The sequence below is a fragment of the Equus caballus genome, chromosome 16 (genome assembly GCF_041296265.1).
Source record: "Equus caballus isolate H_3958 breed thoroughbred chromosome 16, TB-T2T, whole genome shotgun sequence".
NCBI lineage: Eukaryota > Metazoa > Chordata > Mammalia > Perissodactyla > Equidae > Equus > Equus caballus.
This window is the reverse complement of record NC_091699.1, coordinates 22,808,150-22,834,858: the sequence shown is the minus strand read 5'-3', so window position 1 is coordinate 22,834,858 and position 26,709 is coordinate 22,808,150. Positions and strand designations below refer to the sequence as shown.

Sequence of the window (26,709 nt, the reverse complement as noted above, 5' to 3'; positions counted from 1 at the left end):
ATAATCTATCCCCAAGTTCTCATGAAGGGCAGTAGAGGCAACAGTGGATTATGATGCTGTGACTGAGTGGTTAATGATGGCTCCAGAACTCTTTGCTTGGTTTGACTGACTTCTTTTTTGGACCTTTTGAACTTTGCTAAAACATAATTCTTTATAACCTAGGAGGCTAGAGCAACTTGGAGGCCAGTGAATTGCTTCCAGGATGGCACTTTGCTACTTTGAGAATGCAGGCTGATATGACTTTAGGTCCCTATTGATTCTGCTGGAGATATACATGGAATGAGGTGGAGAATATTGTGTTAAGTGCCTTGTGATCCATTTTCAGCAGCTGACCTGGTTGGTTGTGATTTGCTGATTACTCTTGTGTAATAGGTGTTAGTAATGCCAAGTAGTTTTGGGTAAGTAGTCTCAGATGAAAGGGGATGATCTGATTAGCTAATTCTTCCTGTAGTTGGTAGTGATGTGAGTGAAATTCCATCTTAACAAATGCAACAACTTCCCTAATTGAGAAGGATGACATGGAATTTCCCACTGTCTTCCTTTATTCTCTGAATAACATATGACCAATTCTAGTGACCATAATGATAATGTGACTGAGTGGTTAATGATGGCTCCAGAAATCCTAGCTTGGTTTTACTGTATTTTTTTTTTAAACTTTTGAACTTTACTAATACATAGTTGTTTAGAACCCAAACTCATTAAAGTATGTTTCTAGGTTCAAACTTAAGGATGTTTTTTTGAGGAAGATTAGTCCTGATAGCTAATGTCCGCTGCCAATCCTCCTCTTTTTGCTGAGGAAGCTTGGCTCTGAGCTAACATCCATGCCCATCTTCCTCTATTTTATGTGTGGGATGCCTACTACAGCATGGCTTGAGAAGCATTGTGTAAGTCTGCACCCAGGATATGAACTGGCGAACCCCAGGCTGCCGAAGCAGAGTGCATGAACTTAACTGCTATGCCATGGGGCCGGCCCCAAAACTTAGGGACTTTTTTGAGTCCAGTTTGATACACTGACAAAAAGAATGTGTAGTAGTTATTTTTACCTCTCATTTTTGAATCTGGAATGGATTTGGGACAGTGTTACATTTGCTTAGGGACTTTGGGGTTTTTTTATTCACAGCATTGGCTTGTAATATTGATGGTTTAACCTGAATGACTTAAAAGTTTTTTTTTTTTTTAATGTGGGATAAAAGAACATGAGTAATAGAGCTACCAATAACTATTTTAAAATATAAACAGATGTTTGTTTTGCTATAAAGGTCACCTTCAGGAGTCAGAGCTCGTGACTCTTAGAATGGCTATTTTTCTTCAGGGAATGATTTAGACAAGTTGAATTGAATAGCTCCTAGGTCACTGACATTTATTCAACTTTGTTTTTAATGCTTGTTTACTTTCTAAACATGTAAAAGATTGGGATTTAGATACATCTTATCAAAATATCTTGATACTCTAAAAAATTCTTTATTATGTTTTTATAAGAAAAATTGTTAGATTGAAATGTTAAGCTACAACAAGTAGCTTTGCATTTGGGTTGTAATAGTCTCCAGTTTTATTAAAAGCTTGTCTTGTAGTAACCATAATTTTTTTTTCTGATAGTGTATGAAAAAAATACTGAGTGGGCGAAGCAGTTAGACTAATTGTTTAAACTGAGATTACTTAGGAAGGGATATCTGACATGTTTATATTCCATTGAGCAAATTGTTTATAGTAGGTATCATTTAAATATGCATTACCAATATCTTAGGTTTTAGATTTGCCAACTCTCTATGTTGAGACTTTCCAGAATCTTATAATTGCACCAGCTAATGCAATTGAATAAACTCCCTTGAATAAATGGCAGGACTTTGCACCTAGCTGAAAATAGCTCACCTTTGAAAGTGGTACTCATTTATTCATTAAAAAAAAATTGCCTGCAATGCACTGTGCACCGTGCTAAGCACTGGAGATATAGTGGTGAATGGGACAAATGAAGTCTCTGCCCTCGTAGAACTTGCATTCTGGTAGGGAAGACAGACACCAAGCAAGTAAACAATAAATAATATACAAGGTGCATCAGAGAGTGATCAATGCTGTGAAGGGTATAAAATAAGATGATAGGATGCAGTGTGACTAGGGTGGAGTGGTGTGGCCAGCAAAATAGGGTGGTGAGGGAATGTCTAGAGAAGATAATGTAAGAGTTGATACTCTATAAGGAGCCAGCCATGTGAACCTGTGGAGGACGGTTTTCCAGGCACCAGGAATATGGAGGGTAAAAGTTGTGATGTGTGTGCATGGAGTGTTGAAGAAATAGGAAGAAAGCTTGGATGGCAGGGAGCCCATCAACATGTCCTATCCCATTCCCACTATATGGAGTGGTCAAGACCATGTAAGGAGTAATTTTGCCTCTCTATACTGGATATTGAGAAGTATGTAAATTGGGTTTTGATAAGCCATGCAAAGATGAGGTGACCAGAGTTTGATTTCCTAGCAATCTGCGGGAGCACTGTTCCCAGTTCCCTGGAGTGTGGATTTCCAGGGCTCCCGTTGCTATTCTGCCTACTCTTCTTTGGCAAGGAGAGGAGACTGTGCTGGATTTATTCATTCAGGATGTTTTGGGCATCTATGGATCGAGAGACCAATATCCTTGCATTTGGAGTTTGGTTCATAGTTGTTTATTAAACAAAATTGACTTTATTTAGAGGCTAAATTAATTTGCAAGGGCTACTATAGCAAAGCATCATAAACCGGGTGGCTTAAACAACAGAAACTGTCTCACCTAAATTAAGGTATTGGCAGCCTTCTGAAAGCAAGAGGCAGAATCTTTCCTCAGCGTCTCTCTCTCAGCCTCTGGTGATCTGCTGGCAATCTTCGGTGTTCCTTGGCTTCTGTTACATCACCCTGATCTCTGCCTTCATGTTCACAAGGTGTTCTCCCCATGTGTGTCCGTGTCCAAGTATCCCCTTTTTGTAAGGCTCCCGTTATGTTGGATTAGGGGCCTACCCTATTCCAGTATGGCTTCATCTTAACTAATTACATCTGCAGTGACCCTATAGGAGAGGTGTATGTAACGGGGCTAAATTCATTCCACAAAGAGAAAAATGGACAATGCCTGCAAATTCCCTGAAGCTCTTAACCCGTTTTTCAGCTTAGGCACTTGGAAGACATGGCCACCTTTCATTTGTAACAACTAGTGTTTATTGAGTGCTTACCAGGCACTAGGCCCCTCTGTGCTGAGGTCTTGACAGGGGTTAGCCTGTTGAATCCTTATAAGCATCCTCTGGAGACAGTTCTATAATGAACCTTGCTTTTAGTGAGGGAACTGAGGCTTAGTTCTGTAAGGGACCTTTGGCCTTGTCACCACATCAGCTCTAGTTTCAACACTATTTTTCATATTGATTTTAACCTGCCAGACTTGGTGGAGTACAAGAGCCTGGAATAACCACTAATAGCACCTCCAGGTGAAAGGAGATTCTTATCTTCTGAATTCCACTGCCTGGATGTTTAATGCCTCCCTTGGTCTTTATCCTTGAAAGATCTTATGTCATCGTGTAGCAGTACTGTGAAGATTAATTAGTTAATATTTGTGAAGCACTTTGAAGATGAAAAGCTCATGAACACTAAGTAAAATTAAATTTTGTCTCCTGGTGCCAAGAAATAAACAGCTTTTTCTTTCCTGCTTGGGGTCAAAAGCTCCCCTTAGCATGCAAGAGAGCTTGTCCTCACGGGGAGCAGGCTGTATTGATTATCCACCCCGGGGGAAGGTCTGAATGGTTAAATTCTCTTTTACTCTAGATTGGATTCTGCAGACTATTGAACAGTTGACTCTCTGCTAAATAGAAATATGATTGATATTGAAACAGGTTTTAAATTTTAACTTCTAGGGAATTAAATTGAGTGCAACCCCAGAAATTTGGAGATGAATGTCAAAGTATCTCGAAAAGTGATTCTGATGGTCGACTAAGTAGGCTCACACCAGAAGTGATATTGATGATTCAGAACATTAGGGTTCACTTGTTTCCTTGTCCTTTTCTTTTGCTACCATTTTGGCCTAAGATTTGTGCCAGGAAGTTCAGATGTCTCATTCTTCATGAATCTGAGTGGCATAATGTTGCCTCTGTCTTGCCCTTTGCTCTTGCTAGTAGCCAAATCTCTATACAATGAGCTGTGACATATCCTCAAGTAAACTTCATAAAGATGTGTTGGAGATTGGCGAGAAGATAAATTCACAGGACAAATAAATTAAAAAAATCATGACTTGTAAGAATCTGTAAGCCAAATTAGGAGCTAAATTGGAAACTGAATCTTGGATTTTTAAAAGACTATTTTTTCCTTCATCTGTTGGATGGATCTTCTAAGCACTGCCCTCAACTCGTGAGTTTAACAGTTGCTTTTCAAAAGGACACTTTGTTTAATGAACCCTGACTATACATATGAGCAATATTTTGTTGCATGAGAGTTGTTTCCCCAGAACATATTGACCTTTATTCCAGTGTCTCCTATGAGCAAGCCTTTGTTGAATTCAGCTTCTAGAACCTCAGCTCTGAAGAGATAGGTAAGATAAGCAGTAGATGACTCAGTTCAGCCAAGAGTGAAGCCAGGTAAGCTCAGAGTTTAGAGCCAGCTCAGAGTTGGGAGGGCAGAGGAAGAGCCAGCAGTGTTTGGCCCAAGAGACAGACAGACAAGATACATACACTGCCAACTGAGAGGAGTTTCCCAAGTTCTTAACCTCCTGAGTGCAGTACAGATGCCCCCTCCTTCCCTTCCCTGCATTGTGCCACCTGTCTAACCCGTGTGACTTTGGACAATAACCAACCCTGCCTTGGGCAATGGCCACTACTAGATAACCTCCTCGCACCAAGAACCGTTGAGACCATTTTTCCTTCTCTTAATTTCTCCTCAGGAGAGTTGAGTTTATGTCAGGTTTCATTCCTTACCTCTGCCTTCCTCTGTTCCCAGTTTGGGTAATCCTCCCTTCCACTGTCTCTCCTAGATGTGTATCTTGAGAGGTGATACAGTGTAGGTTAGAGACCGGCTGCGTTTGAATCCTGCCTCTGCCACTGATAACCTATATGACCTTGGGAAAGGTGTTTAGTCTCTCTTTGCCTCAGTTTCCTCATCGGTAAAATGGGGGATATTAATAATACCTATTTGATCACCCTGTTGTGAGGATTAAATGAGTAAACATGTGTTAAACTCTTAGAATGTGGCCTATAATGTGTTCAGTTAGTGTTAATTGAAGAGGGAGTGAATTTTCCTCTTTATTCCCTTCAATTCTTACTAGATAACATTGAACAATTGCTATCTATTTTTCTTTAGTTCTTCCTCTTCTTATTCATTCTCATAGCACTAGTGATAAGGAAAACAGGCCTAATTGCTGATAGATCAATTCCTTGTTGAATTCTTGTAGTGCTCCAGGTTGGAGGTGAAAAGATAAAGTATAAGAAGATAAATTCTCTTTTCATGGAACTTAAAGTGTAGTGGGAGACGAGACATGCCAACAAGGGATTATAGTATAGTGTAGAAGGTGCTAGATCCCAAGTACAACTAAGATTAGAGATAGGACAAAGGAAGACAGTGGTCAACTATATGGAGTATGCTTGGGGTCAAGGGTTAATCATGGAAGGCTTCACAGAGGAGGTGACACTTGAACTAATTCTTAGAGGATGATGAAGCATTTTCCAGGTGCACAAGATAGGAAGAAGAATTCCAGAAAGAAATAACCTCACATGTGAAAGAATGGAGATACAAACAGCATTGGGAGGACTGTGCAAGGGGTTCACCATGGCAAGAGGGAGGGTTGAGGGGTCCTGCTGCAGGGAAGGTGAAGCTGGATGATTGGAGACCAAAGTCATGGAGAGTCTTGTGGGCAATGAAGCAGCTTGCGTTGTACCTTTACGAGGGCTGTTGAAGGGCTCTAGCAGAGGAGTGAGTCTGGTATATTTGCATTTTAGGAGGACAGCTCTGCCAGTATTGTGGATAGATGTGTTGTGTGGAGAGGGGGTGATTTAGAAAGATCAGTTATTCTCCAGTATGGGTGAGAGATGGCAAGCAACCTGGGCTGTGGGGATGGAGAGGAGGGAAATCTAAGTACTTCCAAAGGACTTGGTATCTGATTGGCTGTGAGCACAGATGGAGAGGGAGGGTCTGGGAACATTCCGCGCAGAGCTTGCTAGGGCAGTGGGCAGACTTGCATGGCTGGGGTGGAGGGTGCCTGGGGTCAGGCAGCAGTGGTTCCAGATGAGGGTGGAAATGCTATTTTATGCCCTCTTCAAGGCATACGGACTTCATCTGGTAGAGTCCAGGGACTCCGTGAGAGTTTTTAAGCCAGAAAGTGACTTAAAATGATTAAATTTGTTTTTAATTTTTTTTTAGAAAGTTAATTCTGGTGATAGTCTAGAAGAGTTTCCTTACTTCCAATCTTTCATATAAAATTTAAATTTGATTTTTAAAACGTTTTATTTAATTTATAACAGTATAACAATGTAGCATTATAACGATACTGTTATACATTTTTAAACAAATGAAATTTTAAAAGTATCTATAAATGAAGTCATTTCTGTGACCACTCTTTCTATGGAAAAATGAATATTGAGTGTCAAAGGACAAAACTTGGTGTGTGAGAACTTTAAGCTAAAGAATCTTAAACTCAGATCTCTGGTGCCTTTTAAAAAATGCTTTCCTTTCTTTTTGTGTATTATGAGAGATTCCAGAACCCACAATCCGAGAACTGGGAACCGGGGTTTCCGCGTGTTTGCTAGCATAGGTAACACAACCGTTTCATAGATGCCTTTAAAAGGGTGTGTGAATATTTTGGTATTTAAGAAAAAGGTCTTTGAGCTTGTAGTGGGAGTTGCATGGTTTTGGAAACCAGTTTTAAACTTAAATTTTGTTCTTATTGAACTCTAAAATAACTGTGGTTTTTGAAGACCAGCTATTGAATGCATTCACGTATATTTAATTAAGTTTTTTCTGAATGGCTACTAAAGATCTAAAGGCAATTATATTCAAGTTCAAGGAAAGGACTTCCTGTGGGAATTTAATATTTTTAAACTGTGTCTGACCAAGGACTGGTATTTACTGATATTCTTGACTTCAGGAGTCCCAAGTATAACAGCTAAGGGTTATATTGCTATTCATTTTCTCTCTTCTCTCAACTCTACAATTGAGCTACCCTTCAATTTCAGGCGTTGCGTATTTTCACACTCCAACTTTGAAGCTTGCTGTTTCAATGTACAATGCAAATAGAGTTGCTGAGAGAAAACGACAAGATTTCAAAATTTATCTGAGGCAAATATGAAGTTGTTAGTAGGCTTCTTTCAAACTTCTTAGGCTCCTGAGCCTCCGGTTATTATCAAATTAAAAGTATGGACTATTGACATATTAATTTCAGTTCATTGAGAACTTCAACACTTCTCGTAAAATAGCCAGCTCTGTGTGTTCACAATTTCTTATAATCTATGAGTAGCATTTTTGAGAGCTATGCTAACTTGAATTTGTGTAAAATCATTCTCTAAGTAATGCTTTTAGAATTGATGTACAGTTTAGCCTAACAAGACAAGTAGACTATGTAACTGCTCCCTTTAGATGAATGATGTTTTTATGCTGAAAGAATAAAAGACTGTTTATTAAAAGAAAATGAGACCACTTTTTGGGTTTTTACCACTGTATAGCAAATGGTGAATAGAGGCGTCTAAATGCCTGATAGTCTTCCATATTATTTTATTTGCTTGCCTATTTATTTGTTTGTTTATTTTACAATAAACCTTAAAATTATAGCTAATTCTAAAGTAGTTGATGATAGATCAGGCAGGTCTTGTATTGTCTAGATCTTTTTGCAGCTCTCTTTTTTGCTCTATCAGTTACATTTTGTCCATGTTTGGCTATTTGTGGGGGCCAAGTTGATCCTCGCTTATCAGTGGTGATAACTGTGGATAGGAAATAAGTTGATCAAATCCAATCAGTGTTTTTATGCATGATGGATCAGTTATCTTTGCTCCATAGAAATTACAAAGCCTCAGGGGCATACAATAATAAGTGTTCATTGCTCATGTCTGGGGTCACAGAGGTTCTGCTCATCATGGGTGATCCTACCCACATGTCTAGTGGTTGGCTGGCTGTCCAATGGGGTGAGGTGACTGGCTGACTTGGTTCTGCTCCACATGTCTCATTCTCCAGCTGTCACAGTGGTAGCTCTAGAGAGCAAGCCGCAATTCACAAGCCCCGAAGCCTCTGCTTGCATCATGTCTGCGGACCAAAGCATGTCACTCTCGGCTAAGCCCAAAGTCAAGAGGCAGAGCAGGCCACCCCACCCACTGTAGATCGGCACTGCAAAGTCACATAGCAAAGGGCATGGATATAGGAAGGAGTGAAGAACTGGGGCTCAATGTGGCCATCCCCCAAGTGAGGTATAGAATTTCTATTGACTTCTTCTTCTTATCCACCACATATGTTGTCTCCTTTCTTTAGAATGTCATCAGGGGTTATTAGGTGGTAAAGAACAGAAACCAACTCAAGTTGGCTTGAAGGTTATTATAAACATAACAGACAAGTTCACAAACATATAAAAGCAGAAAACCAATAATAGACAGATCCCACTGATACTGGAACTGCTAGATGTTATACTTTGAGGTTATTCTCTTTTGTCTGTGACAGTGCACATGGCTTCTCTCATCTCTGCTCCTCTCTATTTCTTCTCTATTGCTTGTGACCCAGCGTGGGCATCTCAACCCCAATTCTGTGTGGCCTTTTAGCTCAAGTACCTACCACCATCTCACCATTTGGGTCTGTCAGTCTCAAATTTATGTCCCCAAATCCTCCCTCATGGATTGGTTATTCTTGGTCTGCTCTTTGAGTCTTCCAGGGCTGAGTTCTCAGACTTCATCTGTTTCTTTACTTCTTCACTTACTGATCTGGTCCAGTCCCATTACTTTAAGTGCTGTCTTGATTCTGATGACTCATAAATTTCTGTCTCCAGGCTAGATTTTCCCTTTAACTCCAGACTCACATATACCATGTCCTATTCCACATCTTCATGTGGATACATCTCATAGGCTTCTCAAACTTATACCCCAAATGGAACACTTGATTCCCCCTCATACATCTGCACTCCTCACTCTTTTCTCAGTAAATGGCAATTCCAATTTCCCATTAGTTTAAGCCTTAGAATCTTTTTTTTAATGTTTGGTTATATATTTTTAAATTATGTGGATATACTACAGTTCTAATATAGTATATACATTATAAAAGAGAGAAAATTTACAAGCAATATGATGTAGAAGAAATAAAATGGATCTTAAAAGATTTGCTAATTAGGATCATATTTTCATTTACTGTTATCTTAAACACAATAGATACTTAACATGAATTTCATTTTTTATTGTGGTAAAAAACACCATAAAATTTACTATCTTAACTATTTTTAAGTATACAATTAAGTAATGTTAAGTACATTCACATTGTTGTGACACAGATCTTCAAAACTTTTTCATTTTGTAAATCTGAAACTCTATACCCATTAAACAACAACCCTCTTTTCCCCCTTCCCTCCAGCCCCTGGTAACCACCGTTGTACTTTCTGTTCCTATGAATTTGACTACTTTAGATATCTCATATGAGTGGAATCATATGGTATTTGTCTTTTTGTGACTGGTTTATTTCACTTAGCATAATGTACTCAAAATTCATTCATGTTGTAGCATGTCACAGGACTTCCTTCCTTTTTAAGGCTGAATAATATTCCATTGTATGCATATACCACATTTTATTTATCCATTCATCTGTCCATCTGTCCATGGACACTTGGGTTGCATCCACTTCTTGGATATTGTGAATAGTGGTGCAAATCTCTGTCTTAATTCTTTTGGATATATATACCCAGAAGTGGGATCTTTGGAGCATATAGTGGTTCTATTTTTAATTTTTTGAAGAACCTCCATAATGTTTTCCATAGTAGTTGCACCATTTTACAGTCCCACCCATAGTGCACAAGGATTCCAATTTCTCCACATACAAGATTTGGAGTCTTTTTGAACTTCTCTCTCAATTTAAGTTAGATTGCTAATCGAATCCATTGCAAATCTTGATTTGTGTTCAAAATATATCTTCCAGCTGACTGCTGCTCACCTGGTCCATCATTGTCACCCTTTTCCCAATTGCCATTGGCTCTTGTTTGGACCACGGCATGAGTCTTCTAATTGAGCTCCCTGTTTCCATGCATGACCCCTGAAGTCTCTTCTCCACAGAGCAACCAGAGTGATAATTTTAAAACATAGAACAGATTTTATCACTCCTCTGCTCAGAACCCTCTAATGGCTCCCATCACATGGGGGATAAGATACAAAGTCTGTCCTTTGGTATATGATGTGCTAAAAATTCTTATCCCTTTACTCACATGGCTTTAGACACACTGATCTCCTATTGTGCCTTAAAACGCTAAGATTGTTCCTGCCTCAGGGCCTTTGCACTTGATGAACACTCAACCTGGGTGGCTTTATTCACAGACATTTGATTTATTCTTTCCTTCACTTAATTGGGGTGTCTACACAGTTGTGACCTATTCAGAGAGGCCTTTCCAAACCACCTTATCTAAAAAGCCACTCACTGTCAACCTTTGAGCATTTTACCACTATCTGACATCATACTGTATCTGTTTGTGACTTTATTATTGGCTTTCTCCTCCAAGGGAATATAAGCACCATGAATGTAGAGATTCTATCTCAGCATCTGATTATCTGATACTTCAAAGATGCTCAGTAAATATTTGTTGAATGAATGAATGAATAAAAGAATACTTTGTGTTTAAACAGCTTTGGCCAAACAGATGGCTAAACAGAGATACCTAGTATACACCTTCTAGGTGGGGGTGACTTCCAGGGAAAGTGCCCGTGGTGTATCTTCCACCTCCAGCTGATTTCTCCAGCTCTTATTCACTTGTGGGCTGCTGCTCTCAAGATCTGAGAGGGAAAGTAATGATGTCTCATCCAACCTCTTATTGAAAAAAACAGTGCAGGGGTTGATGGGAATTATTTGCCTCTGTCCTCTTGACCCCAGATCACCTTCCTAAATGAGTGTTGGCTGCTCCTTATTACCTGCAATCACATTTCTTATTGTAATGTGAGGGCAGTGCCTCATGTGCACAATGAATGCTGGAAATGGGTTTTAAAGCATAAAGTACAGCCAGACGTTCCTCCTGCAGGGGAGATGGTAGCTTGACAAGTCTGTGAATTATATAATGGACTCTCCTCTTACCCTCCTTATAAAAGGTGCCAAAATATCAAAAACAATGGGCTTTTCTTCCCAGGTTGTTTGGGATATTCCTGGCACTCTCTTACCTGCCATCTTGTACTTTGGGAGCTCTGGGATTAGAATTATGTGTAACAGCTTTGTTTTCCTCTAGCTGGGTTTGTGATGAAATTATTCTAATGGAAACATTCAGTTAATTCTAAAGGATCTGCACACGCTTGCTGAGCAGAGCGCTTCTACCTTAAATGGTCTTCCATGCTGTGGAAGAGAGCTTCTGATGCATCAGTCACAGTGATAATGTCCTAGGGTTGGAACATCATCTTTGCCTGTTCACGCCTCCTCATGGGCTTGAGAAGTCTGTTTCACTCTTACTAGTCTGTTAGAAACAGTGATATTTAGAACAGGTCTGTAGAATCCTGGGGTCTTTAGATAAGCAACCAGGGGTCTGTCAATTGCAAGAGATTCAAAGATGATTGCAAATGCAGTGTTTGGTTTCTCGATTTGAGTGTTGCTTACACAATTGTGTTCAGTTTGTGAAGATTCAGGTTCTCTACTTACGATTTGTATGCTTTTCTGTATGGATGTTATACTTCAGTGAAAAAGCTTTCTTAAGAAAACAAACCAACCATAATTCTTACCTGCAAGAAGATCTCCTGGTGCAGATATTTAAGTAGATCACATACTCAGACTGGTGCTAGGATTAAGGAAAGCACATTATAGGAGCACAAATAAAAGGGATCAAACATCTTTTAAGGGGAGGATGGAGGAAAATCAGAAGATTTAAATGGAATTTATCTATCACCTTTTCCTGGCTTCCTCCATACCTGATAGGATATATAGAGGGAAACCAGATGAAATAGGTTAGATTCTAGTTCTGTGATGGCATGCTTGGAAGATAAAATATAGTTGCCTACAAAAGCAAAAACTACATTGAAAATATCATTGCTCTCAGGGAGCTTGTTGATGGTTGTCTTCCCCAGATCTACATCACTATTGGCAGGGATAACTAGATGAGTGAGTGAGTAAGAGTGGAAACATGACTGTGGGTTGTCCATTTGTTTTTGTGAAATATTTAATATTATTATTAGTATTTTTTTAAAGATTGGCACCTGAGCTAACAGCTGTTGCCAATCTTCTTCTTTTTATTCTTCTCCTCAAATCCCCCCAGTACATAGTTGTATATTTTAGTTGTGGGTCCTTCTAGCTGTGGCATGTGGGATGCTGCCTCAGTGTGGCCTGATGAACGGTGCCATGTCCACGCCCAGGATCCAAATTGGCGACACCCTGGGTGGCTGAAGCAGAGCTCACCAAGTCAACCACTCGGCCACGGGGCTGGCCCCAAATATTTAATATTATTAATGGCTGTGAGTGACCTTGTATTGGAAGAGAGTGGTGTTGATGTTGTATATGTAAGGAGTGGTGGGGTAGTAATGGCTAAAAAAAAAATTAACCACTATTTTTAGATAGTGAGTCACAAAGTGGTTTTATTGTTTCTTTTCATCATCATAATTGAAAAAAAATCCTAATAGGCAATAATTAGCAAGCATTGCAAGGTAGTATAAAGCTAATGTCTGTAGTGTAAATGCATTGAGCTCATAGAAGGAACTGATCGGTAGGGAATGGAACTGTTGGGCAATTGGAGTCATGAGAGTAGATAGTACCCAAATTGGTCTTTAAACAGTGGGTTCCAGACTTGCGGGTGCATAAGAAATACCTCGGTAACAAGTTTAAAATGTGGATTCCTAGGTCCTGTGCCCAGATTCCGTGGGTTTGGGGAAAGCCTAGCATTATACTGGTGTAGGTGGTTCACACACTGTGCTGTGAAAAGTGATGACGGGAAATGATGGTAGGGAGAAAGAAGGATTGGTGGAAGGCAGATGCTTGGCAGGAAAAAACGATTGCATTCCGTAAGGAGGCAGGCTGATTCCCAAGACAGAAACAGAAAATTTATCTAGAAGGAGCACATGTTGCAGACATTTGCTATCACTGGAGGGACTGAGGTCGGAACAGATAATAGCAATTGAATCTGTTATCCTTAGAATGCTTTGGGCCATACTTAATATTTTTGTTTGAATGTGGCTTAGCATGAGGTTAATATTTAAGTGAAAATGTCACTCTAGAGGGATTTGTGTTTCAGCACATCAGAACTGGAGCTAATCTCAGACAGTAGCTTCTTGTTCCATCATTTAAGAGAGGAGAAGACTGGGAGCCCCAGAGCCAGGGGAGTAAGTTGTGAGGGGGTCAGCAGAGCTTTGGCTAAAATTCGGAGATCTCCAAGGAGTAATCATTCCACTTATTTGTTATTTCATCCAACGCTGAGATTCCTCTGTGGAAAAAAAAAAAGAATTGATACAGTCCCTACTTTCATGGAGTTGACAGTCTAAAGAAGGTGTCAGTTGTACAAGAAGTACGGGAATTTCTGCTACTGTTAGTTCTTTTTCCCACGATGCCAGTTGTTTTATAAGGAAACAAGCTTTGCATTACGCAGACTCCTATCCATTACAAGATGACTGAAATGAGGATCTGGGTACACAATTAGCTGTGCAGCTCTCTACGCAGCTGCACTGTTTGAGTGACAGCTTGCTGGCTGGCCCTCAGTTCTTTCATTTAATGCAACCTTTTGTGATTTATTTGGATACTATACAGCTGTGCTTCTCAAACTTTGCCATGCAAGGCTATCACCCAGGGATCTTGTTAAAAATGCAGATTCTGTGAGGTTAGAGTGAGGGCTCAGGTCCTGAGTTTCCAACAAACCCCCAGGGATGCTGACGCTGCCAGTATGTGGACCATACTGAGTAGCAGGAGTCTAGAAACGTGGAGGTACTAGAGGGTCTTCTGAGTCACTGAAGATCTCCTCCATGAAAATTAGTTTGATTTTCATTGGTTTTGATCAACTGATTTGTTTTCTTCCAGCTTGTAATAACAAGGTGCACTATAACTACAAAAATACCTGTGCCGTTGAAATTCCTCCAGAAAAACGACTTCATGACTGCAGGTCCTCCTCTCTCTAAGGCTTTTTTACCTCATAGAAAAAATTGTAACATCATTTTGGATAAAACAAGATTTCTTGAGTTCACCAACTGTCAAATGTAACAGAACAGACTGTAATTACAAGTGTGATAAATGTTATAGAGGAAATGGGAAGGACACTAGGGGTGTCTATATTGGGGTATTCTAACTGCAGTACATTGGATAGAAGCCATATTGGTTTCTTATTCTCCTCTCCCTCCCCCAGTCTTACATTAGTGCATAAAATAGCATATCCTGGTGCAGACAGTCCTGAAGGGTAACAGCGTTATTACCGGAAGCTCATCCAACAACCAATGCCAATGAGACTGCACATTCCATATGCATCTTGAAATATTAGCCCTTTTACTTCCGGCTCATAGTTTGTCTATAGCAAAGAGGAGGAGAAAAATTATTACTTTCAGATTGCTACTGCTTGACACCATTGGGCTTTTTAAAGGTCACAAGTGAATAAATTGAGCTTTTGTATAGGCGTGCTTCTTTTTTTAAATTGTTTGATATGAGGTTACAAACTTAATTACATAAGATTCTATAGAAAACAGATTTTCTCTGCTGCTTTTTTTAGAAGTGAATTTTTTATCTTTTGAGTGACTGTATCGGAGAAGACAAAAAATCATAGGAGGGATAAGTTCAGTTTGACCTTCTTGATTAGTTTCCTTCCATTGTGTATTGGCATCCATGTTCAAATTAGAAATTTCCGTGGCTGACAACAAGGGCATTCATCTAGTTATTATTCCATATTTCTTTGCTACTTAGAATTGTGGAACTTGTAATATCTCCAGAGCAAGAAGAGGCCTTGGTACTTACCCATTCTCTAGGGGTTCTGTGTTCCGTGGTGGACTTCCTCAGTGTTTGAGTGACCATTGCTCCTATCTCCTTCCCCCGAGGGCCCTTGTGTTCAGTAATCTTCCGATCAACATTTGTGTGTGAAATTTGACCATTGAGGGCTCTCCTGATTGCCATGATGAAATGTGTAGAGTTTCCAGGGAACAACAAAAGAATTATAAATGACCAAACCTCAAAAAGTTTTTCTATGGTGGATTTTTTTTTTATGGCCTTTACGTTTTGTCTCTGTGAGCACAGAGTCCTTACTACTGGTCTGTGTGGAGACAGACCAAATGAAGTAGATAACAGCAAACTTTGCAGTGTCATTGAGAGGGTAGGACTCAAGGGCTCAGGCATCTTTTGTTTCTTATCTTGTAATTTTGAGGCTTCTACAATTCTGCCTAGAAAAAAATTTGACTGACGCACGTGATACTGCCAATTTTGACCTACTAAAATGTTTCATTTGGTTCTGCCTAACCATTTGTATGAGTTATTCTATGGCTATCGTGATCTGAGCATTCCGATAAAGAGATGCTCCATTTGGGCAGTGACTTCCTGTGGTAGGCTTGGGGTCCGATTGCCTGGGTTTGATTCCCAGCCCCGCAGCTAATCAGCTGTGTGGAATTGGGAAGATTACTTACCTCTCCCAGCCTTGGTTTCTTCTTCTAAAAGATGTGTTACTCTGATGATAGAATGAGATGATATCGTAAAGTACTTACATAGTACACAGAACATTGTAAGCACTTAATAATAGTAATACAACTGAGCATTTGTTGAGCTCTGTAAATATTAGTTATCATATAATGATTATAATACCCCATTAATATCAATAAATATTTCTAAATAGTTGTTTTATGTATTATATAGATGCCATATATAATTTATATTATATAGCTTAAAAGTTTAGAATAATAGCTTACAGGAGGTATCACGTAGATCCTGTAACCTGACCAAGAACTGTCTTCATGGAAATCTGTTTTCTCCTTTTAGGATAAATGGTTGTGAAATGATTGGTTGCTGAGTTGGATGTACTTAGAGAAAGGAAATACTGGTCCATCACTGACAGTGTGTCCATCTTTGGTGGTTTCCCTTTAAATAGAGCCTATTACTGATCTAAGTTCCTTTCTGCAGGAAAGTTCATATTAGCCAGTGGCACTGAGCTAGAGTTTTTGTTTGTGACAGAGAATTGAAATGTGGCATTCTCAGATGGCATAGTGGGTTCTTCTTGGTGCTCTATGAAGTGTGGTTGGACATAGACTTTATGTGGAATTGTTTTTTCTTTAAAGCACATCCTCCGCTTTGCAGATTACAGGCATATTTTATCTGGATTGGATAAGTAGATATAAGTGCATTTTGAATGTTAAATCAAATCAAGCCTTCTTTTTTTAAAACCATATGAAATGTTGCAAGACCCCCTGAAGGAGAATCTTAACAGTATTAAGTATTCAGGAGTGAAGAGGAAGGTTAAAGTTCTGGTTAGTTAAATAAGGAATTGGTTGGTTGATGGTTCAGAGAAGTGGTTTTTCAAACTTACTCATCCAGCTATTCCTTATGACCCATCTCACAGTTTCAAAGAACAAGAGAACTCCACGAATCCCCCACATTTTGCTTTATTAAAAACTACCAAGCCAGTTATTCAGATCAGCATAGTTATCTAATCTCCTGATATCCTGGCAGCGAGAACAATTGTTACAGGGAGGTTATAGATGAGCAGCATGGAGAGCTTGCTGCGCCCGTGTTCTATAGCTCACTGACAAAGCACATGAAGGATGTGGCTTTAGCCCTGCTGTCCCACGGGCTTGTTAATAGTCCCCCACAACTGTCCTTATCCTCAGCCCCTTACAGGGACAGTTTCCATGGCTGAGCTAATCAAAACAGACCCTCTCTGTGGGCAAGCCACAGGGGCTGAACTGAGCATGCCTAGCCTTCCCCAGCCCCTCCAATCACTGAATTGGGACTTCCTCCCACTGGGTGGATGGATTGAGGGGGGTTGGAGAGAGGCTGGGAGTGTTAACCCTTGGGCAGATTCCTCCAACAATGGAAACATCAGGCAAGAGGAGATAAGGTTCTCACCTTGTCCCAGCAAATATTTATTGTTTCTATAAATACCAAGTAGTATATTAGGTGCCAGAGCAGTTAATTAAACTCTATACCTCTGGACTTCATAGCTCATAGGACTTAACTGCGTCGACCCTGGGATATACACCAATCCCTACCCCCCACCCCCAACTCAAACGTTGCAGAGACTTAAAGTACCATCTGTTTCAGGTACTGGTAAAATTTAAAAATAATTCCCCTGTGAACCATTTAGAAGCGACCCACGTCCATCCAGCTGGCCCAGCCATCTTGGAGAATGTTTTTGCTGAGTCCACATTAGCAAGATAGAGGAGGAATGTCAAATGACAGCCCCTCCTTGCCAATGAGAGGCCTGCATGGATGAAACACATCTACTGTGATGCTGTGGCCTCGTGTCCCGAGTTTAGCCATCTGTTGGAGGATTCAAAACTCCCAGGAAAGGCTTCTTTGTTGTTCCCAGACCAGTGTTGTATATGTCGGTCACTTTTACATAATTTTAGGTTGCTTGCCATATTCTATATAAACCTCTGTTAGGAAAATTTAGGATGGTAGTCGCAGTCTATATTGGGAACCGTCCTTGCTCAGTATTAAATGAGTCTGGGACAACAAGCAACGCCCACCCCATTACAAATTTTATATGAAGCAAACGTCTATTTTTGCTTTGTGCAGACTCCACTGTATGAAGTGCTAAAAATAACCAAATGCTCAGAAGCCGTTTGTGATGCAAAAATGACTGCAGGGGGAACCGTGTTGTTTTCTGCCCTGGTTATAACTAAATAGTATGGGCCAGAAATTGTGCCCTAGAACCAGTTTTGCTAGGTCATTCCAAGGCTTTTATGGTGTTGGAGGGACCTGCAGTTTTCCTTGTGGACTTAAAATGTCATCTTGCCCACACGAACTATTAAAGAAATTTAAAATAATTTAGATAGGCTTTTATTTTTTTTAATCGTCTAAAAGAAATGGTCTATTTGGGTCTTGAAGACTTCATGAGTTTCTTTTAGGACTTAAAAAAAGGAGAGAAATGGAAATAAACAGATCACAGGTTAAAGTAACCAAACGACAGGGTTGTTATGCCTTTTAAACTCTTCACTGCATTTCCTAATGCTGACGTCGTTTCTTCAGCTATGCTACACATGAGACTTTCGTGAATACTCCAGTACTTTCGTGAATACTCCAGTACTCCTGTGCTGGCCTGAGTCACATTACCAAGAAGTATATTTGCCAATGTTGTCAACCTGGCATCAGAAATCGAGCTCTGAACTCAGAGGTTAAACATCTCTTGTTTTTATCAAGTAGACAATTTCCCTTTCCCTCTAGCAAATAAACACACTTTCAGATCCAGAAACTCTGGAGCATGCCAAAGGAACAGCTGGTTAATTTAATGCCTAAAGGCTGTGTTCCTGTTGCGTCTAGAGGAAAATGCTCTCCCCCGACTCTGAGCATGTCCAGGATGAGCCCAGTTGACCCACTTCTCAGTGTGCTGTGAAGAGTCAGTCACCAACTCCTTGCCCCACCCGCCAGCAGAGGTGCATTTAGAGAAGGAAGTAGTCTGTGTGCCTCTCTTTACCGTTGTGGGTTGTGTTATCTTCTCCAAACTTTAAGGGGAAAAAAAAAAAGATCCAGGATGGTAAGTGACTGATCATGTTGCATTAAAAAGAAGCAGACAGAGAGAGGATGCACATTCTGGATTTAAAGGGACTAGCAATTGACTGGACAATGCATTTTCTCTGAGCCTCTTAACCCTTGGAATGCATCTCTTCCTGACTATGGAAGTTTCTTACCATCTGTTTGATTTTTCTGTGAGATGATTAGCTTTCAGAAACCTAAATGACTCAAGGAAAGTGAAAGCAATGCTAGAATTTGTGGAAAAATTTATGGAATGTGTCGTCCTTTTCCCAGCGATGTATGTGTTTGTGGGAAGCCACCTCCTCTGCTGTAAGATGTCCATACTCTTTGGGCTGGTGGCATGTCTGAAAACCTGTGAAAGAGAGTGGTGAAGTCTAAATCAGAGCCCTAGAAAGAAATTTTTTTCTACCCCCAGCCTTTATTTTAGTAGTCTTTCTCTCCAATATTTATTTAAATTCGTCTTCAGCCTATAAAAGACTCATGGCATAAGGAGGGAAGGAAAAGAGTTTTTAAAAATCAAGCCATTTCTCCAATAAGGGTGTTTTGCTAAAACAGGAAATTGGATTTGGAGCTTCTTTGGAAGCAAAAAAATACAATTAAATAAACATTTAAATACAAGTAGTCTCATGAATATTTTCATTTTGAAAAATGAAAATTCATTGAATGACCTCACCTATAATGATGTCTAATTATGTTATATCTGAACTTTGTGCTACAAAACTATACATACACGATATGGAAGAAAACAAAGTTAGGGATCGAATCATAGCACTGACTTGTTCCAGTTTGAATTACGAGTTTCACAAGAGAACGTTCAGCAGCTCAGCGGGTTTGAACTTCCTGAAAGTTTCATGGGCTGGGATCAGTCCATTACAGGCCTCTCCTTGGCAAAATATTCTTTCCTTTGTAGCTTCTTCGCATTTTCTCTTCCCGTTTGCAATCCATGCTGGTCGAATCGGGATCCTCACATTTCTGTCATCCAGCTGGCTGGTTTTAGGAAAGATACAGCTTGAGCCTGTTCTTCCTTGGCTTTTTGCTTTCACTTGCCTTATTTGGTAAAGCTGTGGGCTTCGTTGTTCCTGGAAAGGGCTGTTTCACCAGTTTCAAGGACTATTTCCCACTTTCATCTAGTTTTGAGCTGGGAAGCAGAGCTTGCTTGCAGCTCTGTGGTGTCTGTTTTGAACTGGGGCAATTGCGGGGTTGGAGTATCCTTGAGAAGTCTCAGTGTATACAGGGCTGATGGTGTTATATCCCTCACTAAGGAGAAATTTACATGTAATATATATAGTGCAGAATAAACTTCCTTTTGAAACTAGGGACTTGTGAAAGATGCTGGCTTTTTGGCTTTGTCCCCGGCCTGGGATGGGCATGCCCTTCTCATTTTCCCCAGTATCTTCCTGTCTAGATTGCCTTTCCTTTAATTATTATTTTCAGTTCTGCTTTCTCTCTACTTCTTTTGGGGCTTTTTCCTATCCCTTTTAAGGAATAGATAATTTTGCTCACACGAGAGCTCTGCATCCCAAGTTTAATAGAGTTCACCATCTGTTATTCTTTAAGTACCTCTTTTCATGTTATTTCTAAGAAAACTTATTCTTACCATGTTCATTATATATGAAGTCATCTTCTTAGCACTGCCCCCCCCCCCCCCACTCCTCCCTTCCTTGACCAAGTGGAGTCTAGAATTCTGACAACATACCCTTCCCTGGTTTCTAAATAGCATTGTTTTAAAAATAATTAGCGTAAGTTGTAGAGAGATGAGGTGTGGCTTAATTCTTGGAGCTTTTATTTGTTTAGTGTTTTAGCCTAAAAAGGAAATTTGTAGACTCCCATTCTCAGAAAGATAGTTATATTCTTCCTGATAAAAGATGGGGATAGAGAAGGAAGGGAGGAGAGGAAGCGAGGTTGATGTAAGTTAATCCATCACTCTTTGCCAAAAGAATTGTCGTTCTGGGGGTGGGGGGGTGGATTTTTTGTTTGTTTTTGTTTTCTTTAAGTATAAGGAAGTTGAATTCATTAAGGATTTGGAAGGAGGGGGCTGAAGGAGATGTTTTCACCTCCCAGAATGCAGAGGCTGCCGCTCAGTGGGAGAAGCAGTGAAGCTCCTCGAACTCACTTTCATTTTCAAGGGCTTGCTAGGGGAGCATTTTTTCATCTTTGCTGCATGTCTCTCTTCCGGCTCTGCCTGTCACGGAAAGACTTCCTATTCTTCTTCCTTACCTTGCAGTACATTTCTGGTGTGTGTGGAGTTAAGGGATGCGAGTACCATAGGGCATCCCGAGAGGCTAATGAGGAGGCACATGTGTGACGTCTAGAAATTTACGGGGATGGAAAGCCAGAAGGAGAAAAACAGAAGGGCGGCCTCTGAATGTTAAATACTAGAATTAAAACTGACCTTAACGCTGTCAGAATGTATTACTTGCCTAGCCAACCACTTAGAGGCATGCTGGTGTACTCTGCCGTCCTTAGGTACTAATTCTGTGCCGTTCCCTGACTGGGCAATTGTTTTGGCACCTGGATGCTCAGTTCAGTCCTGTCAGGTTTGGGCATTTCTGTTTTCTCTTTAGAAAATAACAAGCAAGTGTGAGAAGATTCAAGGCAATATCCTAGGTACATTATGAACGAGTTTGCCTAATGCTGGGTTAAGCACATAAAGCCATCCAATTATGTGACTCTACAGGAATTTATTATTTTATTTTACTTTTGCTGAGGAAGATTAGCCCTGAGCTAACATCTGTTGCCAGTCTTCCTCTTTTTGTTTGAGGAAGATTTTCCCTGAGCTGACATCTGTGACAGTCTTCCTCTATTTTATGTGGGATGCTGCCACAGCTTGGCTTGATGAGTGGTGTGTAGGTCTGCGCCTAGAATCCGAACCTGTGAACCCTGGGCTGCTGAAGTGGAGCATGGAAACTTAACCACTACACCGCCGGGCCAGCCCCATACGGGAGTATTTTGATTTAACTACTAGTAGTCCTTCTGCACTAGAGATTAATGTCTCTTAGCTGAAGTTAGTTCCTTGCTCCTTCTTCTTCTTCATTCTGTCCTGGGGCACAGAACTCTTTGTCATACTAATAATGATTGCTACTAACACGTATCAAGTGCTTGCAGTGTACCTGGTTTGTACTGAAAGCTTTACCCACATTTTCCCATTTCTTGCTCACAGTGACACTGTGAGGCTGGTGCTGGTTATATCTTTGTTTTACTATTGAGGAAACTGAGGCTTAGGAAATTAACATGCCCAAAGTGATACAGTTGGCTAGAAATGCGCTACCTGCCAACAGCTTTGCTATCCTGCCTCCTAACACTGTTTAAGTCACTATCCACCTGCCCAGAGCCGTGAGTGCTTTTTTGTTTAGTTCCTGGAGATCATGATGCAATGACTGCCTAGATTAGATGCACAGAAGTTGTTTGCTGTGATTGCTGTTTCTTCGAGAAGGTCGTCTTTGTCCTGCTTTGTTGCCATGCTGTCTTTTAAACTTCATTGCCCTTGTTTACCTTATTGTGTTTTTCTCTAACTCTGGTTCATCTACTTCTCAAGTAGGTCTCAGTTGTGTGGGTGCTCTGTGGCATTGGTTCCTCAGCTTGACAGTACCTTGGAATCACCTGGGAGAATCAAAAAATGAGATTCCCTGGCTCCATCCCTCAGTTGGGTTAGGGTTTGGGAATACATTTTTTTTTTTTTTTTACATTTCCCTGGAGATTGTGATCACCAACTAGCTTGGCTTTAAGACAGTGTTTCTTAAACTTTACTGTACAGGTGAAGTACGCAGTGATCTTGTTAAAATACAGATTCTGAGTCAGTCTGCTGGTTGCCATGTATCTGCCCAAGATCCTGCATTTCTAACAAGCACCCAGTGATGCTGAAAAGGACAGGAAGCAGCTGGCGCCTAGACTGTGCATCTTAACTGTGCTTCCTGTCCTTTTCAAATCAATTTAGTGAATTGTAGCTCATAGTGGCTGGAATTTGTGACTTCCAACAACCTCCTGGAGGTAATTGCCTCTGGGATAAAGTGAGAAAAAGGAGCAAAATGAAAGGGTATTGAAAGAGAAACTGTCCCGATTTGGAAAAGACTTGTTAAAAAGGCAGGCATTCTTAATTAGTAGCTTAGTATCTAATCTTTGTCACTGAAGGCTGCAAATCAAGCTGCCTAGAGTCTTCTTGAAGACAGCTTCTAGCTGCAGAGGTTTTTCACACCTCTCATCTGACTCTGTTAAATAGCCTGCTGGAATCCAAAATAGAAGCTGTGTAGGGAGATTCTCCCTAAGCATATCTCAGCTGCCAAGCATGCTCTGTAAGGTTGCATGGATTTTTTTTCTTGGTATGAAATCAGTCCCTAAAAATCTCAAAGCCCTCCAAGGCGTCAGGTTCAATCTGATATTTGACCCTGGAGTGTGTCCCCTTGAGCATTCCGATCCAGTGATCCCTAGACTGGGCTGCCGAGCAGAATCATTTAAGAGGTTTAAAAAAAGGTTTTTTTCCATTATACCAGGAATAGATAAATACAATCTCTTCATAAAGAAAGAAGGTATTGATGCAAAGCAATGATTATCAGGTGGCTCTGTAACCTTGCAGACTCCTTTTCTCTGCATTTAATCACATACGTATATACCAGTTTTTCTTCAAGTCTATTATTGAGGGAGTATTTTAACATTACACTGGGTTGTTAAAACTGTATGCAAAACAGCGATGCTGTCCTTTTCTCACTTGGCTTTGCAGACACCCTATTCTACTGGTTCTTCAGAACTTCCCTGGCTGCTCCTTCTGGGTCTCCCTGACAACCTCTTCCTCTTTCTCCCTTCTAAATCTTGGTCTGGTCCAGGGCTTCGTTCTAGGCCCTCATCTCTTCTCTATATTCACTCTAGATGATCTCATGGAGGCCAGCGAGGTTGAATGTGCTGATGCCTAACAAATGTGTTTCTCCACCCCCTGTCTGTCTCTTGAGAGCTAAGCACTCACATCCAACTTTCTAAGTGACTCTTCCACTTGAATGGATCTCAACGGCTTCTTAAACTTTGAATCTGTCTCAAACTGGCAGGTTCTTCCTGCCCCAAATCTGCTCCACCCCTGGTCTTCCCAATCCCAGTGTATGATGACTCTTTTGGCTCAGGCCAAAACCTTTGACTGTTTAATTCCTCTCCATCCCTCACACATCATGCCTTAGCCAGCTGAGGCCGTGCTCTGCCTTCAGTTATACTCCAAATCTGCCTACTTTCCACCACCTAGTCTACAGCTCCCGTCACCTGTTGTTACTCAGACTAGTGTTTCTCAGACTTCTTTGACTGGACCTCATAGCCAGAAATATATTTCATATTGCAACCCAGCAGACATATTCATATGTATATGTGTATGTATTTGTATATCTGTCTGAAACAAAAGGTTGACAAAACAGTACTTAACTTTACTGTTTGTAGTATACCCTATTTCATTTTCTTTTATTTCATGAAAAAAAAGCTAGTTGAGACCCACTAAATTGATTTCATGACCCAGTTTCAATCATGATCCTCAGTTTAAAAAACTCTGATCTTGATCCTTGCTGTTTAAGGTGATCCACCGAGCCAGCAGCCTTGACATTGACTGGGAGCTTTTTAGAAATGCAAATCTCAGCCCCTCTCCTACCCCACTGAATCGCAGTCTGCCATTTGCCAGCACTTGAGTTTAAGTGGCACTAGGCTAGAATGACGGCTGTGGTCTTCCAGTAGCTTTCTGGTTTTCAGGCGTGCCCCCCTCAGTCCTTTCCACTGTGCTCGGAGCTGGAGTGGTCCTCATGAAACCACTCAGGCCAAGCTGTTCCCTTGCCTACAGGGCTTCCACCTCCTGTAGAATAAAATCCTGCAGGACACTGTGTCATGCCAGGTTCTCAACCCTGGCTGGCTGCCCATTAAGATCATCTGGAGAAATTAAAAAACAAACAAAAAAAACCCAAGTGCTGGGGATGCATCACGGAATAATTGTGTCAGAATATCTGCATATGCTGGGATGGAGAACCGCTGTTTGATGTGATCTGGCCCCTGTCTACCGCTTGAAATTTACCTGTGTGAGGCTCTTCTGGCTTGCTCAGCTCTACCCGTATTGGTTACTTTACTGTTCCTTGCCCATAGCTAATTTCTGTCCCAGGACCTTTGCCTTGCTTGGAATTTTCTTCTGTATTTTTGCAGGGCTCACACCCTGACTTCCTTCATGTGTCTGCACAGATGTCACCACCACCTCCTCTGACCTTCCTGTCTTATCACCTTTATCCTTTTAGCTGTTTCATCTCTTTTTGTCCTTCCACCTTGCTTTATTCTCCTTCATAGCAGTTATTATTCCCACTATATTTTGCATTGTTTCTTTACTTTACTCTTTCTCTCCTCTAAGATTTAAGCTATGTGAGGACGGAGACCATGTCTGTCTTGCTCACTATCGTATCCCCAGTACCTAGAATGCTCTCTGGCTCAAAGGAGATGCTTAATTAGTATTTATGAATGAATGAGAGTCAGCAGAATAAGTGGATGTTTGTGTCATGGTTTTTGTGGCTTTTTACCACTGAATCTGTCCTCGCTGTGTTAAGACAATGGGGCAGGAGGAATGCCTCGTCCTCCTACACTATGGTCTGATCCTCTCCTGATATTTTGATTCAGGACAATGTTTCCTTGTTTCTTCCCAGAGGAAGAATGTAGAGAGGAAAAAGAAAGAATGACAGGATAACCTGGTTATTTTCCTGAAGAGACTTCACGGTCTTCAGATCACCGGATCTTAGCCTTAGCCTTGAACTGGTTTTGCCTTTTTGGTAGGATTTGGAGGACTTTTTCATTTAACCTGGACATTTAAAATTTTTTTGGAAGAGAAGCCTGTGATTGAACAAGAGAAGCCTACAGCACTTAGGACTCAGACCACAGTGTTAAATGTCAGCTGTTGTTCTGGCTTGGATTTGGAGGTGAGGTATTTAAATGAAATTAATCTCAACTTAGTTGATTTTTTTTTGAGTCCTCATTTGTCAGTTTAACAGTCAGATCTGACATAACTGTATTACATAAGCAGACTTTTTAAGGATGCAAATTGAAAAGGCATGGCACTTAGGTTTTAGAACTTCTTTTATTTCACACGCTTTGAGGATCAGATTGGTCTTTATGCTTTTGATCTTTTACTCTTGATCCCTATTTCTTCGGTAGGTTAATTCAGAGCTGGGGTTCTAAGGAATTGTTCAACTGAAAAAAGAACACAGTGAGAATAACGTCCATGTGTAATAATGACAAGATTTGAGTGAAGGCAGAGGACTGTCTGGTTTAAGAAGTATCACTATAACCTCCCTACCCTCCCAGGAATGCCAGAAAGGTGCTTGAGTGACAGTGGTTAAGAGGCAAGGGTCTTGGAGGCCGGCCCCGTGGCTGAGTGGTTAAGTTTGCGTGCTCCGCTTCTGTGGCCCAGGGTTTCGCTGGTTCGAATCCTGGTCACGGACATGGCACCACTCATCAAGCTGTGCTGAGGCTGCATTCCACATGCCACAACTGGAAGGACCCACAACTAAATATACACAACTATGTACCGGGGGTCTTTGGGGAGAAAAAGGAAAAAAAAAATCTAAAAAAAAAGAGGCAAGGCTCAGTATCTGTACTCACGTTGATAAATTTAATAACACTTGGTCTCTGTTTTGCACGTTGTCTTTGAGTTTCAATGCATTGGTGATATCAATTGTACATTAAGTGTTTGCATCAACTTTTGCTCATTACTTGTAAAGTACATAGTCTTTCATCTACTGTGAGACCCATTTCTGGCTGTTTAAGCGAAGTGGTTCCTGCTGCTTTCCCCTCATGGTCTTTATATTAATCTTGATACTTTAGGGTACAGCTGAAAGCCCTGCTCATGTGAGAATTTGTTGGCTCATGTAACCATCTGGAGCCCAGAGGCTGAAATGTCATTGAGTCTTCAGGGGCTGTACTCTGCCACTTTCTCCATGTTTC

The 26,709-nt window shown here is 40.7% G+C and overlaps 1 protein-coding gene and 1 long non-coding RNA gene across 11 annotated transcripts in view; one reads left to right on the top strand and one right to left on the bottom strand.

Annotated features, from left to right (window-relative positions):
* The window catches only part of ITPR1 (inositol 1,4,5-trisphosphate receptor type 1), a 318,979-nt gene that overhangs the window by 64,092 nt on the left and 228,178 nt on the right, over nt 1-26,709 (top strand). The window contains exon 1 of one of the 10 annotated variants that reach the window (XM_070238560.1): nt 20,635-20,681. The exons of the other annotated variants lie outside the window; for them this stretch is intronic. The gene's annotated coding sequence lies outside the window, so the exon portion shown is untranslated. Of the gene's footprint in view, nt 1-20,634; nt 20,682-26,709 lie in introns of those variants that run through there. 10 annotated transcript variants of the gene reach the window in all.
* LOC138918200 (uncharacterized) lies at nt 12,677-14,616 on the bottom strand. Its single transcript, XR_011427222.1, has 3 exons — nt 14,523-14,616; nt 14,171-14,300; nt 12,677-13,546 (listed from the first exon to the last, which is right to left on the bottom strand). It is a non-coding gene; the product is annotated as an uncharacterized lncRNA (long non-coding RNA).